Raw genomic sequence first — 14,835 nt, 5'->3', positions numbered from 1 at the left:
ATTCCATTTGTAGTGTTGAGCTTGTTGGCTTCACTGTAGGTTAGTAGCGTAGCAGGCTACTTGATTTTTATTGGTGGAATTCACAACTATCTGCATCTCTAGGTATTTCCTCTGTGACATTCAGTTATTTCAGAGCAGAATTCTACAGTGTCCTCTACTTTTGAGGGGATAGAGGGTGGCGACAAGAGGAGGGCATGGCAACAGGCTGGTTCCCAATGCTCCGGAAGTTGAGCCTACAGCTGGGTGTCTCATTGCTCACTTGACACTTTGTCCTTTTTTCCCGCCTGGTGCCCACTTTCCACTGGGCTGGGGTTCCTAGTCTGAAGATAGTCTGGTGTAATTTCTTCTGTGTATGGGTCATGTGAAGGCCGGTTAACTGGTTGCTCAGGATGGGTTGGGGTTCTCAGGGTTCTCTCTACTCCTTATCTAGGGTTTTAATAAATCTCCCCATTTTAACCCCTTCCTTAACCCTTTGCTTTCTGTGGCATTTGGTGTTGTAAAATCCTATCATCATGCTCTCTTCGGCAGCACATATACTAAAATTGGAACGATACAGAGAAGATTAGCAGGGCCCCGGCGCAAGGATGACATGCAAATTCATGAAGCGTTCCATATTTAAAAAAAAAAAATCCTATCATTAACCAACTGCATAGGCTACCTCTGCTCTGCTAACCAAACACCTTCAATTCATTTTCATATATTAGAACTGTTTCCTAATTTCATGGATTATGGTGTTTGTGTTTTATTTCTAATTACCTTTATTGATTTGAGATGATTTCTGAGAAGAAAAGGAAACAGAAAGAAATCTTTTATCTGCTATTTTAAAATTGGAAATCTATGATGATGACACATCTTAATTTTGAAAGATATTCTTAAATTGCCTTTCATAGAATTTGCACTAGTTTACACAAAACGATATTAAAACATGCCCATTCTCCATATCTTCAGCATCTTACTATATTTGCTTTTAAATTTCAGATAATCTTAAGGGAGAATGGGGATGGCACAATCTTAACTATATCTTTTGTAAAGGACACTAAATGTATTCATTCAGGAAATATATGTCTTTGCATACAAATGTTAGTAGATGAATTACTATAAAGCCCTTTTGGGAAGATATCTCAAAGGGCTCACCTTTCTGACAATGTCAGCCAAATTGTATTTATATGTGAGAGATTGCCTGTGAATGGGGCTTATTAATATATAATAAATGCCCCAGGAAGTGAAATCTTAAGAACTCTGGCTCCCTTACCATTATTCTCTTAATGTGTCCTCCAGGGAGGCGAGTAAAAGTAATAGAAAGCGGTTGAGAGACTTATCCTGCATTTTGGTTTCTTCTCAGGTTCCTGACTTCTTAGCTTTCAGACTTACTCAGTATGTGTTCTCTAAGCTGTTCAAGGTGCTATATAATCTCTTTGACAGTGAACAGTTCGTAAACTTCACAACATCCCAGCTGTAAGACACCACACGAAAAGGGAAAATTTGGCACAGAAGTTAATCCAAATCTCTGTGCTGTAGTCACTGAGAATTGTGGGTGATGTTTGGAAGAGAAAGGACTGATTAGGAAGTTATCTAACCTCATGTTTGAGAAATGTGAGGGGATTTGACTTTCCACTAACAACCAAGTCTCCTCTATTGAGGGTCTTTGTCTACCTACAAAGACAAAGAACAAAACACAGGAATGGAGGGAATAAAGTGGGATTTGCTGCATTTCACCAGCCTTAGTCCACCAAATTGTGAAAGCACTTGGCTCAGATGTATATGGGAGACTGGTCTCTTTCTTCTTTATGGACATTTTGTGGCAACTTTTATACCTAGTTCACATCTGTGGTTAGCTCAGGGCTATAGCTGGGTTGAGGAAGAAACCTCAGTTCCAAAGAGAGGATAAAGGATTAGCATAAACATTATGGTGTCATCTTTTGCTTCATTTTTTTTTTTTTCTAGAGACTTAACAGTTCTGTCTTGTCTACTAAAGGTTCCTCTGGTCAAAGATTTAAATGGGTCTTTAATGTTCTAAAAACTTTTTTTAGGGTGGCGCCCATGGCTCACAGGAGTAGGGCGCTGGCCCCATATACTGGAGGTGGCAGGTTTAAATCCAGCCCCTGCCAAAAACTGCCAAAAAAAAAAAAAAAATCATCCCCGAAAGTGACAAAGTGGCTTCACAAGGCACAGAGTCTATTCTTCATGAGATTATGAAAGACAACTTTCCAGACATGCCAAGAGATTCTGAAATTCAGATAGCAGTTTCAGAACTCCAGCACGACTCAACCCAAATAAGACATCCCCCAGACACATCATAATCAATTTCACTAAAGTTAATGTGAAGGAGAAAATTCTGAAAGCAGCCAGACGTAAGAAAACCATAACCTACAAGGGGAAGAATATTAGAATAACTGCAGATCTCTCTGCTGAAACCTTTCAAGCCAGAAGAGGGTAGTCATCAACTTTTAATCTCCTAAAACAAAATAAATTTCGACCCAGGATCCTGTATCCAGCTAAACTGAGTTTCATTTATGATGGAGAAATGAAATACTTTAATGACATTCACATGTTGAAGAAATTTGCCATAACTAAACCAGCTCTCCAGGATATTCTCAGACCTATCATCCATAAAGACCAGCGTAATCCTCCACCACAAAAGTAAACTCACGCAGAAACTTTTGATCAAATTCCAACCTCCACAGTCACAAAAGGATTAAAAATGTCCACTGAACTTTCAAAAGGCTTATCAATATTCTCAATTAATGTGAATGGTTTAAATTGTCCTCTAAAGAGGCACAGGTTGGCTGACTGGATACAAAAACTCAGGCCAGATATCTGCTGCATACAAGAATCTCATTGTACCTTAAAAGATAAATATAGACTCAAAGTGAAGGGATGGTCATCTATATCCAGGCAAATGGAAAGCAGAAAAAAGCAGGCGTTGCAATCCTATTCACAGACATAATAGGCTTTAAACCAAACAAAATAAGGAAGGTTAAGGATGGAAACTTCATATTTGTTAAAGGTAATACTCAATATGATGAGATCTCAATTATTAATATTTATGCACTCAACCAGAATGCGCCTCAATTTATAAGAGAAACTCCAACAGACATGAGCAACTTGATTTCCCCCAGTTCCATAGCAGTTGGAGATTTTAACACCCCTTTAGCAGTATTGGATAGATCCTCCAAAAAGAAGCTAAGCAAAGAAATTTTAGATTTAAACTTAACCATTCAACATCTGGATTTAACAGACATCTACAGAACATTTCATCCCAACAAAACTGAATACACATTCTTCTCATCAGCCAACGTAACATACTCCAAAATCGATCACATCCTAGGTCACAAGTCTAACCTCAGCAAATTGTAAAAAATAGAAATTATTCCTTGCATCTTCTCAGACCATCATGGAATAAAAGTTGAAATCAATAACAACAGGAATCTGCATACTCATACAAAAACATGGAAGCTAAATAACCTTATGCTGAAGGATAGATGGGTCATAGATGACATTCAGAAGGAAATTACCAAATTTTTGGAACAAAACGACAATGAAGACATGAGTTATCAGAACCTCTGGGATACTGCAAAGGCAGTCCTAAGAGGGAAATTTACAGCACTACAAGCCTTCCTCAAGAAAATGGAAAGAGAGGAAGTTAACAACATGGGACATCTCAAGCAACTGGAGAAGGAATAACATTCCAACCTCAAACCCAGCAGAAGAAAAGAAATAACCAAAATTAGAGCAGAATTAAATGAAATTGAAAACAAAAGAATTATACAGTAGATCAATAAATCAAAAAGTTGGTTTTCTGAAAAGGTCAATAAAATAGATAAACCTTCAAGGAAGGGGAAGGGAGGGTGGAGGTTTTGGTGGAGGGAGGGTAATAGGTGGGGGCACATCTATGGTGCATCTTAGAATGGGTACAGGCGGGCAGCGCCTGTGGCTGAGTGAGTAGGGTGCCGGCCCCATATGCCGAGGGTGGTGGGTTCAAACCCAGCCCCGGCCAAACTGCAACAAAAAAATAGCCAAGTGTTGTGGCAGGCGCCTGTAGTCCCAGCTGCTTGGGAGGCTGAGGCAAGAGAATCGCATAAGCCCAAGAGTTAGAGGTTGCTGTGAGCCGTGTGATACCTCGGCACTCTACCCGAGGGCGGTACAGTGAGACTCTGTCTCTACAAAAAAAAAAAAAAGAATGGGTACAGGCGATTGCACTAATGTACACAGCTATGATTTAACAATAAAAAAAAAAATGAAAAAAAAGTAGATAAACCTTTGGCTAACCTAACCAGGAAAAAAAGAGTAAAATCTCTAATTTCATCAATCAGAAATGGTAAAGATGAAATAACAACAGACCCCTCAGAAATTCAAAAAATCCTTAATGAATACTACAAGAAACTTTACTCTCAGAAATATGAAAATCTGAAGGAAACTAACCAATACTTGGAAGCATGCCACCTACCAAGACTTAGCCAGAATGAAGTGGAAATGTTGAACAGGCCTATATCAAGTTCTGAAATAGCATCAATTATACAAAATCTCCCTAAAAAGAAAAGCCTGGGACCAGATGGCTTCACATCAGAATTCTACCAAACCTTTAAACAAGAACTAGTGCCTATATTACTAAACCTCTTCCAAAATATAGAAAAAGAAGGAATACTACCCAACACATTCTATAAAGCAAACATCACCTTGATCCCTAGACCAGGGAAAGACCCAACAAGAAAAAAAAATTATAGACCAAAATCACTAATGAATATTGATACAAAAATATTCAATAAGATCCTAACAAACAGAATCCAACAACACATCAAAAAAATTATACACCACGACCAAATGGGATTTATCCCAGGGTCTCAAGGCTGCTTCAATATACCTAAATCTATAAATGTAATTTAACACATAAACAAACTAAAAAATAAGGACCATATTATTCTTTCAATTGATGCAGAAAAAGCTTTTGATAATATCCAGCATCCCTTCATGATCAGAACACTTAAGAAAATTGGTATAGAAGGGACATTTCTTTTTTTTTCTTAAAATGTGTATTTTCAGCATTATAATGCTTACATTTACAGTCTTAATACAGTAGTTTTAATTTAACAGTATATTACAGAATAATGTGCAAAGACTTTTGATATTAAACATGAAAATGGAATACTTGCAGCATCAAAGTCACCAACTTGTCACCTTTTCCAGTTACAGAATCCCAAGAAAACATATGAGTGACGTTTGCCGGTCTCACAGAGAAGGGACATTTCTTAAACTAATAGAGGCCATCTACAGCAAACCCACAGCCAATATTGTATTGAATGGAGTTAAATTGAAATCATTTCCACTTAGACCAGGAACCAGGCAAGGTTGCCTATTGTCTCCTTTGCTCTTTAACATTGTAATGGAGGTTTTAGCCATTACAATTAGGGAAGAAAAGGTGATCAAGGGTATCCACATCGGGTCAGAAGAGATCAAACTTTCACTCTTCGCAGATGATATGATCATATATCTGGAAAACTCCAGGGATTCTACTACAAAACTTTTAGAAGTGATCAAGGAATACAGCAATGTTTCAGGCTACAAAATCAACACCCATAAATCTGTAGCCTTCATATACACCAACATTAACCAAGCTGAAAAAACAGTCAAGGACTCTATTCCTTTCACAGTAGTGCCAAAGAAGATGAAATATTTGGAAGTTTACCTAACAAAGGACTTGAAATATCTCTATAAAGAGAACTATGAAACTTTAAGAAAAGAAATAGCTGAAGATGTTAAAAATGGAAAAACATACCATGCTCATGGCTGGGAAGAATTGACATTGTTAAAATGTCTATACTACCCAAAGCAATATAAAATTTTAATGCAATTCCTATTAAAGCTCCATTGTCATATTTTAAAGATCTTGAAAAAATAATACTTCGTTTTACATGGAATCAGAAAAAAACTCAAATAGCCAAAACATTACTCAGCAATAAAAACAAAGCAGGAGGAATCATGCTACCAGACCTGAGACTGTAGTATAAATCGATAGTGATCAAAACAGCATGGTACTGGCACAAAAACAGAGAGGTAGATGTATAGAACAGACTAGAGAACCAAGAGATGAATCCAGCTGCTTACCATTATCTGATCTTTGACAAGCCAATTAAAAACATTCAGTGGGGAAAAGATTCCCTATTTAACAAATGGTGCTGGGTGAACTGGCTGGTGACCTGCAGAAGACTGAAACTGGACCCATACCTTTCACCATTAACTAAGATAGACTCTCACTGGATAAAAGATTTAAACTTAAGACATGAAATTATAAAAATACTAGAAGAGAATGCAGGGAAAACTCTTGAAGGAATCGGCCTGGGTGAATATTTTATGAGGAGGACTCCCCAGGCAATTGAAGCAGTACCAAAAATACACTACTGGGACCTAATCAAACTAAAAAGCTTCTGCACAACCAAGAACATAGTAAGTATAGCAAGCAGACAGCCCTCAGGATGGGAGAAAATATTTGCAGGTTATACCTCTGACAAAGGTTTAATAACCAGAATCCACAGAGAACTCAAACATATTAGCAAGAAAAGAACAAGTGATCCCATTTCAGGGTGGGCAAAAGACTTGAAGAGAAACTTCTCTAAAGAAGACAGACACACGATCTACAAACACATGAATCCTTAATCATCCTTAATCATCAGAGAAATGCTAATGAAAACTACTTTAAGATATCATCTAACTCCAGTAAGATTAGCCCACATAACAAAATCCCAAAACTAGAGATGTTGGCATGGATGTAGAGAAAAGGGCACACTTCTACACTGCTGGTGGGAATGCACACTAATTTGTTCCTTTTGGAAGGATGTTTGGAGAATACTTAGAGATCTAAAAATGGACCTGCCATTCGATCCTATAGTTCCTTTACTAGGTTTATACCCAGAAGACCAAAAATCACAATATAACAAAGGCATCTGTACCAGAATGTTTATTGCAGCCCAATTCGTAATTGCTAAGTCATGGAAGAAGCCCAAGTGCCCATCAACCTATGAATGGGTTAACAAATTGTGGTATATGTACATCATGGAATATTATGCAGCCTTAAAGAAAGATGGAGACTTTACCTCTTTCATGTTTACATGGATGGAGCTAGAACATATTCTTCTTAGCAAAGTATCTCAAGAATGGAAGAAAAAATATCCAATGTACTCAGCCCTACTATGAAGCTAATTTGTAGCTTTCATATGAAGGCTATAACCCAACTATAGCATTCCTTATATGGGGAAAGGGCCAAGGGAGGGGAGGGGAGGGGGGAGGTTGGGGTGGAGGGAGGGCAATTAGTTGGGTCATACCTATGGTGCATCTTAGAATGGGTACAGGCGAAACTTAGTAAACGCAGAATACAAATGTCTACATACAATAACTAAGAAAATGCCATGAAGGCTATATTAAATAGTTTGATGGAAAATATTTCAGATTGCATATGAAACCAGCACATTGTACCCCTTTATTGCACTAATGTACATAGCTATGATTTAATAAAAAAAATTTTTTTTAAAAACAAACGATAGGGCTAGTTTCATTTAGACTTGATTTATCATTCTGAATCCACTTCACTGCTTTTCATCACTCTCAAACAAAGGCAAAATGGAAAGAAACACTTTTGTTCCTTGATATCAGTTGAGAGAACACAGCCACGTGGGCTGCCAGACTTTTCCAGGCGGAGCAGAGATGGAATATCTGCCTTGCATTTCTGTGGGGTTTCGAGGCATGATTTTTAGTTTCTCTAGTGAATGCCTAACACCTGTAGGTCTCCAATGCCCTACACATTTCTACCTTATTTAAGATACACCCTGCAATTTCATCAATAAGGTTTTTTGTTGTCACTTGATGAGGGAACAATACACTGACAGACTAAGCCCACAATAGCTTCTATCAATCAAGCACTTTGGGAAATCAGAAATGACAAAGAGACCCACTGCATTAAATCACCCGTAGTGCTGGGAATTAATCAGAAATCTGCTGTTGTTGAAAATAAATGAGTTTTTAATAAATTAGATTTGAGAATTACTTATAAGCTATGGATTATGGGTCTGCATGGAGGCAGCTTCTGATTCATTGGGAAATCCGCAGGGAGCCACTGCTGTTAAAGGAGATAGGAAAATATGCTTGTTCCTCTGGAGGGAAGGGAGAAAGTGTTGCTCAGGACTGTGCCAACTTCTCCCTCCTCACCCATTCCCGCTTTGGCCAGGCCAGATCTTTGCTTGGGGCCCTTATCTTCTCTGTCTTGACTTTGACATCCAACAAAGAAACATTTGTCCTACTTAGGCTTGTACACTGTCCATCTGCTTTTCATCTTAGATTTAAATTGCCCAAAGTTTTTAGAGTAAACTATTTAAAGTTTGATGGCACTCAATTTCATAATTAAGTTAATCAATTTCATTTGTTTGGAGACATTCAATTAATGATCTACAATGAACATTGTACCTATTCTGATACATCTGATCCGACATACCTGGCCTGCCAGATCCTAACAATCAATTAGATTTAATTAAAGGCAGCTACATCAATCATTTACGTAGTGCCTACTATGTGTGACATGCTACTCTGTGTATTGGGGATGCAAAATTACCAGAGTTCCCTTTAAGGATCTTAAAATCTCATAGGGGAAGCTAGATCTGAACACAAATCCAGGTGCCCTAAGTGCTGAGGTGAAGCTATAAATGGCTATAGAATGGCAGAGAAGGGCCAGAAAATTCTAGAGTACGTAAGGGGGCATTTGGAGCAGACACTGGAAAACTGAATTGCTATTGGTTAATGGCATTCTAAGCTGATGGAGCAGTGTGAGCAAATTCTAGGAGGCAGTCTTGAAAGTGCAGGACAGATTTGAAAATTGTGATTCATCCCTCTCCCAACGAGTATTGGGTGCCTGCTCTAATTTAACCACAGTATGATGTAACTGAATTGTGAGGTTGAGGCAGGAATATAGGAGGAGATGAGGCAAGGGAAAAGTTTGAGATTAAAGTTTAAAGGACCTATAAGTTCATATGAGTTTAAATAAAATGGATAGTTTTAAATTGTTTAACATTGTTTTCATAAATGGAATTACACTGAGCCTACTTTTCTGTTGCTGGATTTTTTTTTTTTCCTGCTTAATAGGTCTTGGAGATACTTCCATCTGCCTATGTATAAGACTGCCTTGTTCTTTTTAAAAATTTCTGTATCATATATAAAGAGGGATCATAATTTGTTTCACTATTTTCTTATTGATAAATATTTAGGTTAGGAAAAACTATCTCAAGCATTTTCTTTCATAGAAAGAGATCAGCCCAAAAGCCATTACTATGTTGTAGAACTTTTTAAAGGAAAATATATTACAGCTAAGACTGGATAATAGCATCAGTCAGTCAATCAATCAATATTTGCAGAAGACTCTATCAGAGCATGTCAGGAAAGAGTGCACTAGGTAATTGAGAAAAGTTTAATTAACTTAAAAGTTAATGAAGCTTAATAAAGACACTATGAAAGTATAGGCAGTGTTTAGGGAGTGTAACAGGGATGGTGTCGTATCCCAGGGACTAACAATAGCAGGGAGCTGTTATCACCTCTAGGCCAGACCTGCAAGTAGAAGGGAGTGGTTACTCTAACCAAAAGCAAGTAGACATACGGAGAGAGGCGCCCGGTTCATCATGACCAGGCAAAGAGGGAGCCGGGACAAATGTGCACCTTGGCCTCCCTCCCCCCCTGCCTGTTACTCTGGTGTGTGCCTCCCATGGACCAAACCATTTAGCAGCCTGGGGATGGGGCAAGATGGTATAGTCCACAGGGCTCAGCCTCCTGGGGCACAAACCAGGTTGGAAAAGAATGGAGAGAGAATCTGGAAAATATCTAATACAAGGACCAATTAAGAGTTATCAAAATTATTACATTCAAATATTATACAGAAAGATGGGGGCAGGGGTCCATAGGGAATTTCAGAATGAGTACTTGTCAGGAAAGAAGTTAAATATTTCTGATAACCAGAAACAGGAATTCTAGGACATTCTACAATATATCTGACTAGTGCTCTGGAGAAAAGGGCCTTTAAGTCTCTATCTTTTGTCCTAACTTTTCTCCTGAGTTCTAGACTCAAATTTTAATGGATTGCTGGGCAACATTTCTATGTCAAACCTGAAATGGCTCATTCGTGTGTCTCTCCCCCTGTGTCTCACTCCAGCTCCCCTCCACTACTTCTCTTGCTCCCAAATTTCTCTATTTTTCTCACCTCATTATATTAGCCATCATTTAAAATTGCTTCCTCAAGGCGCACAACTACAAGAGGGACTTTAGCAAATGCAAAGACTGTAACCTCATGATTTGTACCCTTACATTAATCTGAAATTTATAAAAAGACAAAAAGAGAGAGAGAAAAGAATCTAGGTCCACTCATACGTTTAAATTTATCATTCCCCTGATTTCCTACTACATTTCTCCCTTCTATTCTCGTATCTGAGAAGTCCAATATAGGAATTTTTCCTCTTTTATCAGGTCCTGAGTTTAGTTACTGAAAAAATGTAAGATTTTAAAAAACTTGTTATTTATTAAAATGTTTCTTATGAGAAAAATTGCTTACTCAACTGGACTTTTAGATCCCTGCACTCAAGGCAAGAATGTGGCTCCTTTTACCCCACACAGTGTCCTGTGTCGAGCCTGTCTACCTCCATCTTGGAGTGAAATAAGGAACTTCTTCTACCAAATCAGATCCATCCCATGAGACTCACCCTAGTTTGTATCATTGTAGTTATTTCCAAACCATTCGTATTTTTAAGTCATTTCTTCACTCTGTTGTAAGTTATTTGAGGGCAGGGACCATGTTTATTTGTCTTGGTCCATCTCCTGGTGTTCCATATTCCAAGGAAGAACTTAAGACCCAGCAGGAGTCCAGTGGCTACTGTTTATGTTTTTGCTCTCATTGTTAATTGTGTCTGGAATAAGCCATGTCTCAGCTTGGGCACCATCTACGAGTACCAGACAAACCTCATGTAAGAACTAAGTTTGGAACTGTTATATTAAAGATGGATTCCTGCGGAGTCAGGGCTCCCAGCTGGGAAAATTGCTTTTAGTTCAGCCAGCATTTAACTGCTTTTTTCAGCTGACATGAATATGCAGAGGAGAAAAGGCCACTGACAAATCCTGGCGTGGCTTGGTGATTAGGCATTAACAGGCAATCAAAGTTTGAACAGACTGAATTTTCAAGTGCTTCAGGTATTAAGAAAAGGCACTAAATCATTCTGATTCCATTGAACTGACTGTTAGACAAGACTGAGAAATACATGATTATAACCATCCCTTTGTGGGTCTTTCTGCATTCATTTGAGAGAGGTACGGCATCTCATAAAGAAGAGCCACTTCCTTTCAAGCCAGAGGGCTTAATGAAGAATTAAGAATATTGCAACCTTGTAGCTGAAATAATAGAAAGAAAATTGAATTATTCTTCCCATATTAAATGCATATATTCCTGCCAAAATGACTTCGCTAACCCGTGGAGTGAAATACACTTCGTTTTCACATGGGTGCACTAAACAAAGCTGCGAGCTCTACTACAACTGCTTTGATGGGAACGAAAAACATCAGAATGAAAAAGCACTCTGGATGTATGGTTATATCAGCTCTAAATTGTATCACAGCTGCTCCTGGCACCATTAGACAGAACCCTGGGTAATTTATAGAAGTCATTTTTAACAATTTGATCGTTGGTATATATCTGCTGAATTGATTGGCTGCAGAGACAGATCTTTATTTTTATAATAGCAATAACATCCTTTGCAGATTACTGCTCAATTTATTTCTGATGCTTACATTACTAACCCAAATCTATCAATTTATATTAGAAAAATATGTTCTTATTTCTTAATTATCTGTTTAATTGTAGGGAGACTCCAGTCCTGTGATGCCCTGTTTTGCCAACACTAGGGAGCCTGCCAGAATCCCTGTAAGTGTTGTGGTCTGGCTGCTGTGCAACCTCATGATATGCCTTACCTTTACCCCTGTGTATACCAAGGCACAATGTCCTGATGCACGGCTGGCAGCACAGCCTGCTGTTCCTGCACCCTAGCTGCAGTCTCTGCAAGCTGGCAAGTGCCTTCTCCATTGACCTATTTTGCTGCTGATCTAAGCTTGCTGGTTCCACTTATTAAGAATCCTGGTGAAAGCTGGGCGTGGCTCACGCCTGTAATCTTAGCACTCTGGGAGGCTGAGATGGGTGGATTGCTTGAGGTTAGGAGTCGGAAACCAGACTGAGTAAGAGCAAGAGCCTGTCTCTATTAAAAATAGAAAAACAGGGCGGCGCCTGTGGCTCAGTGAGCAGGGTGCCGGCCCCATATGCCGAGGGTGGCGGGTTCAAACACAGCCCCGGCCAAACTGCAACAAAAAAATAGCCAGGCGTTGTGGCGGGCGCCTGTAGTCCCAGCTACTCGGGAGGCTGAGGCAGGAGAATCGCCTAAGCCCAGGAGCTGGAGGTTGCTGTAAGCTGTGTGATGTCACGGCACTCTACCGAGGGCAATAAAGTGAAACTCTGTCTCTACAAAAAAAAATAAATAAATAAATAAAAATAGAAAAACAAGCTGGGTGCCATGGCAGGCACCTGTCAGGCCCAGCTCATTGGGAGGCTGAGACAGGAGGATCACTTGAGCCCAGGAGTTTGAGGTTGGTGTGAGCTGTGACACCATAACACTCTAGCCTGGGGCAACAAAGTGAGACTATCTCAAAAAAAAAGAATCCTGGTGAAGACACCCTCCATTAAGCCTCCCTTGGGCACCATGGGCCTTTTGGGACAGTGATTGATAGGAAGGTGGGACTACCCAAACTTTGTGGCAGCTCCCTGGAATAAATTACAGGCCCCATTTCAGACCAATGGGTTGGTTCACTCGGCAGAAATCATAGTTCAATACACACATTTAACTGGTTTGTTCTTCACCCCAGCCACCATACTGATTATAAACAGAAATCTGTGCAATAGGATATACAATAAAAGGTGGCTGCTGTAATTAAGTCATATCATTCATATTTGCCCTTTTTCTATTGTGAGTTTTTTTGTATTTTTTATGATTTTTAATGTGGTAAAGTACATATAACATAAACCTTGCCATTTCTACTATTTTTGTGTGTACAATTCAATGCCATCAAGGACATTCACACTGTTGAGTAAACACTGCCACCATCCATGTCTAGAGCTATTTCAACTTCACAAACGAAAGCTTTGTTCCTATTAGATAATACCCATTTCCCTTCCTACCAGCCCCCGACAACCACCTTCCTACTTTCTGTCTCTTTGATTTTTGACCATTCTGAGTATCTTGTATATGTCGAATCAACGTTCTTTCATGTCTGGCTTATTTCACAAGCCTATTCTTCCCAAAGTTCATCCATGTTGTAGCATGTGTCAAAGGTTCGTTCCTTTTTAAGGCTGAATACTATTCCATTGTATGGATATACCATGTTTTGTTTATTCATTTATCAACTGATGGGCCCTTGTGTTGCTTCCACCTTTTGGCTAATGTGAATAATGCTACTATGAGCACAGAGGTGCAAGCATCTATCAAGACCCTAATTTCTATTCTGAACATTTACCCCAAAGTGGCATTGCTGGGTCAGATGGTAATTTTACGTTTAACATTTTGAAGAACCTCCATACAACCTAATAGGGGTTTTCTATAGGCCCTGGAGAATTTGCCAAGCTGACTATGTGCTGATATCACCCTAACCCCTGAGCCAAAGGATCCTAATTCTCCCACAGAACAGTGAGGAGTGCAGAGATTCCAGAGAGCTGGCATGGCTCCCTTTTCTAGAAGCAGTGAGAGCAGCACTGTGGCCGCATCAGTCAACACATCTTGTGGAGACCGGTATCTCCTGGAATCTGCAGGGGACTGACCTCAATCTTTTGTGAATGGTCATTTGGGTTGTTTCCACCTCTTAGCTATTGTGAATACTATGAACATGAGTGTACAAATATCTGTTTGAGTCCCTGCTGTTAATTCTTTTTGTCTTTTTCCATCTTCTTCACCATGTGACCACATCCTGACTATCATTCTTCTGTGACTCACAGTTGCTGCCAATGCCTTTTCTTGTCACTGCCTGGATTCTATTTCTTCTCCTTACCAAGTTTCCCTACATACCCTTCTTCAGCTCACAGGTTCTGGTTTATCTCCCAAGACTGCTTTTCACCATTTGCTTGCTAGGACTGTGATCTTAAGGGTGCTCCTTCCATTTCTCAAGATGCCCATTAGCATAACTGGGGCCGTCCCCAAGCATTCCTCAGCTCAGAGTAACCACCTCTGATTTCTACCCAGCAGCCCACAAGATTACACGAGAATCATCCCTGATTTTGAGACTGGTAGAAGACAAAGGCTGAACACAAGCCCAGTAGTCAAAGACCAAAACCCAGAACTGTGACAATGGCCTCAGCTAGTTTGAACTCCATCAACACTGTGGCAGGAGGAGATAATCTTTGCCAGCAATCAGACCCAAGCTCAAGAAAGCCCTCCTTCCAGAAGAATAGTTTGCTTGGGACCAGAGGCCCTTTCAGAGATTGCAGTAATACCTTTTCTAAATCATGTTGTTTTTTATTCTTTTTATATGGTCATCATCATTATTACAGATCACTTCCATTTGTTGCATGCTTACAATATAAAAGCACATAATCAAAAATGTACTTGCATTTTTCTCCTTTCATACTTTTAACAACCTTGCTATTAATTGGAGGCAAAACAGTTTTTGGAGCCAGAATGCCATGTTCAAATCTAGCTTTACCTCTTACTAAGGGCTTGAAGCTCTCTATCCTCAGTTTGATCATACAGAGAGAAATAAGAGTATATACCTTAAACAGTTGTGAGA

At 39.3% G+C, this 14,835-nt stretch overlaps 1 non-coding gene across 1 annotated transcript; it reads left to right on the top strand.

The window, feature by feature from the left end:
- The first annotated feature begins 512 nt into the window (after positions 1–512).
- On the top strand, positions 513–619 carry LOC128560518 (U6 spliceosomal RNA). The gene has a single exon (XR_008373016.1). It is a non-coding gene; the product is annotated as a U6 spliceosomal RNA (small nuclear RNA).
- Positions 620–14,835: the final 14,216 nt, after the last annotated feature.

The sequence above is a fragment of the Nycticebus coucang genome, chromosome 11, assembly GCF_027406575.1.
Source record: "Nycticebus coucang isolate mNycCou1 chromosome 11, mNycCou1.pri, whole genome shotgun sequence".
Classification (NCBI taxonomy): Eukaryota; Metazoa; Chordata; class Mammalia; order Primates; family Lorisidae; genus Nycticebus; species Nycticebus coucang.
The sequence above is the reverse complement of the archived record's forward strand: the minus strand, read 5'-3'. Positions and strand labels throughout refer to the sequence as shown.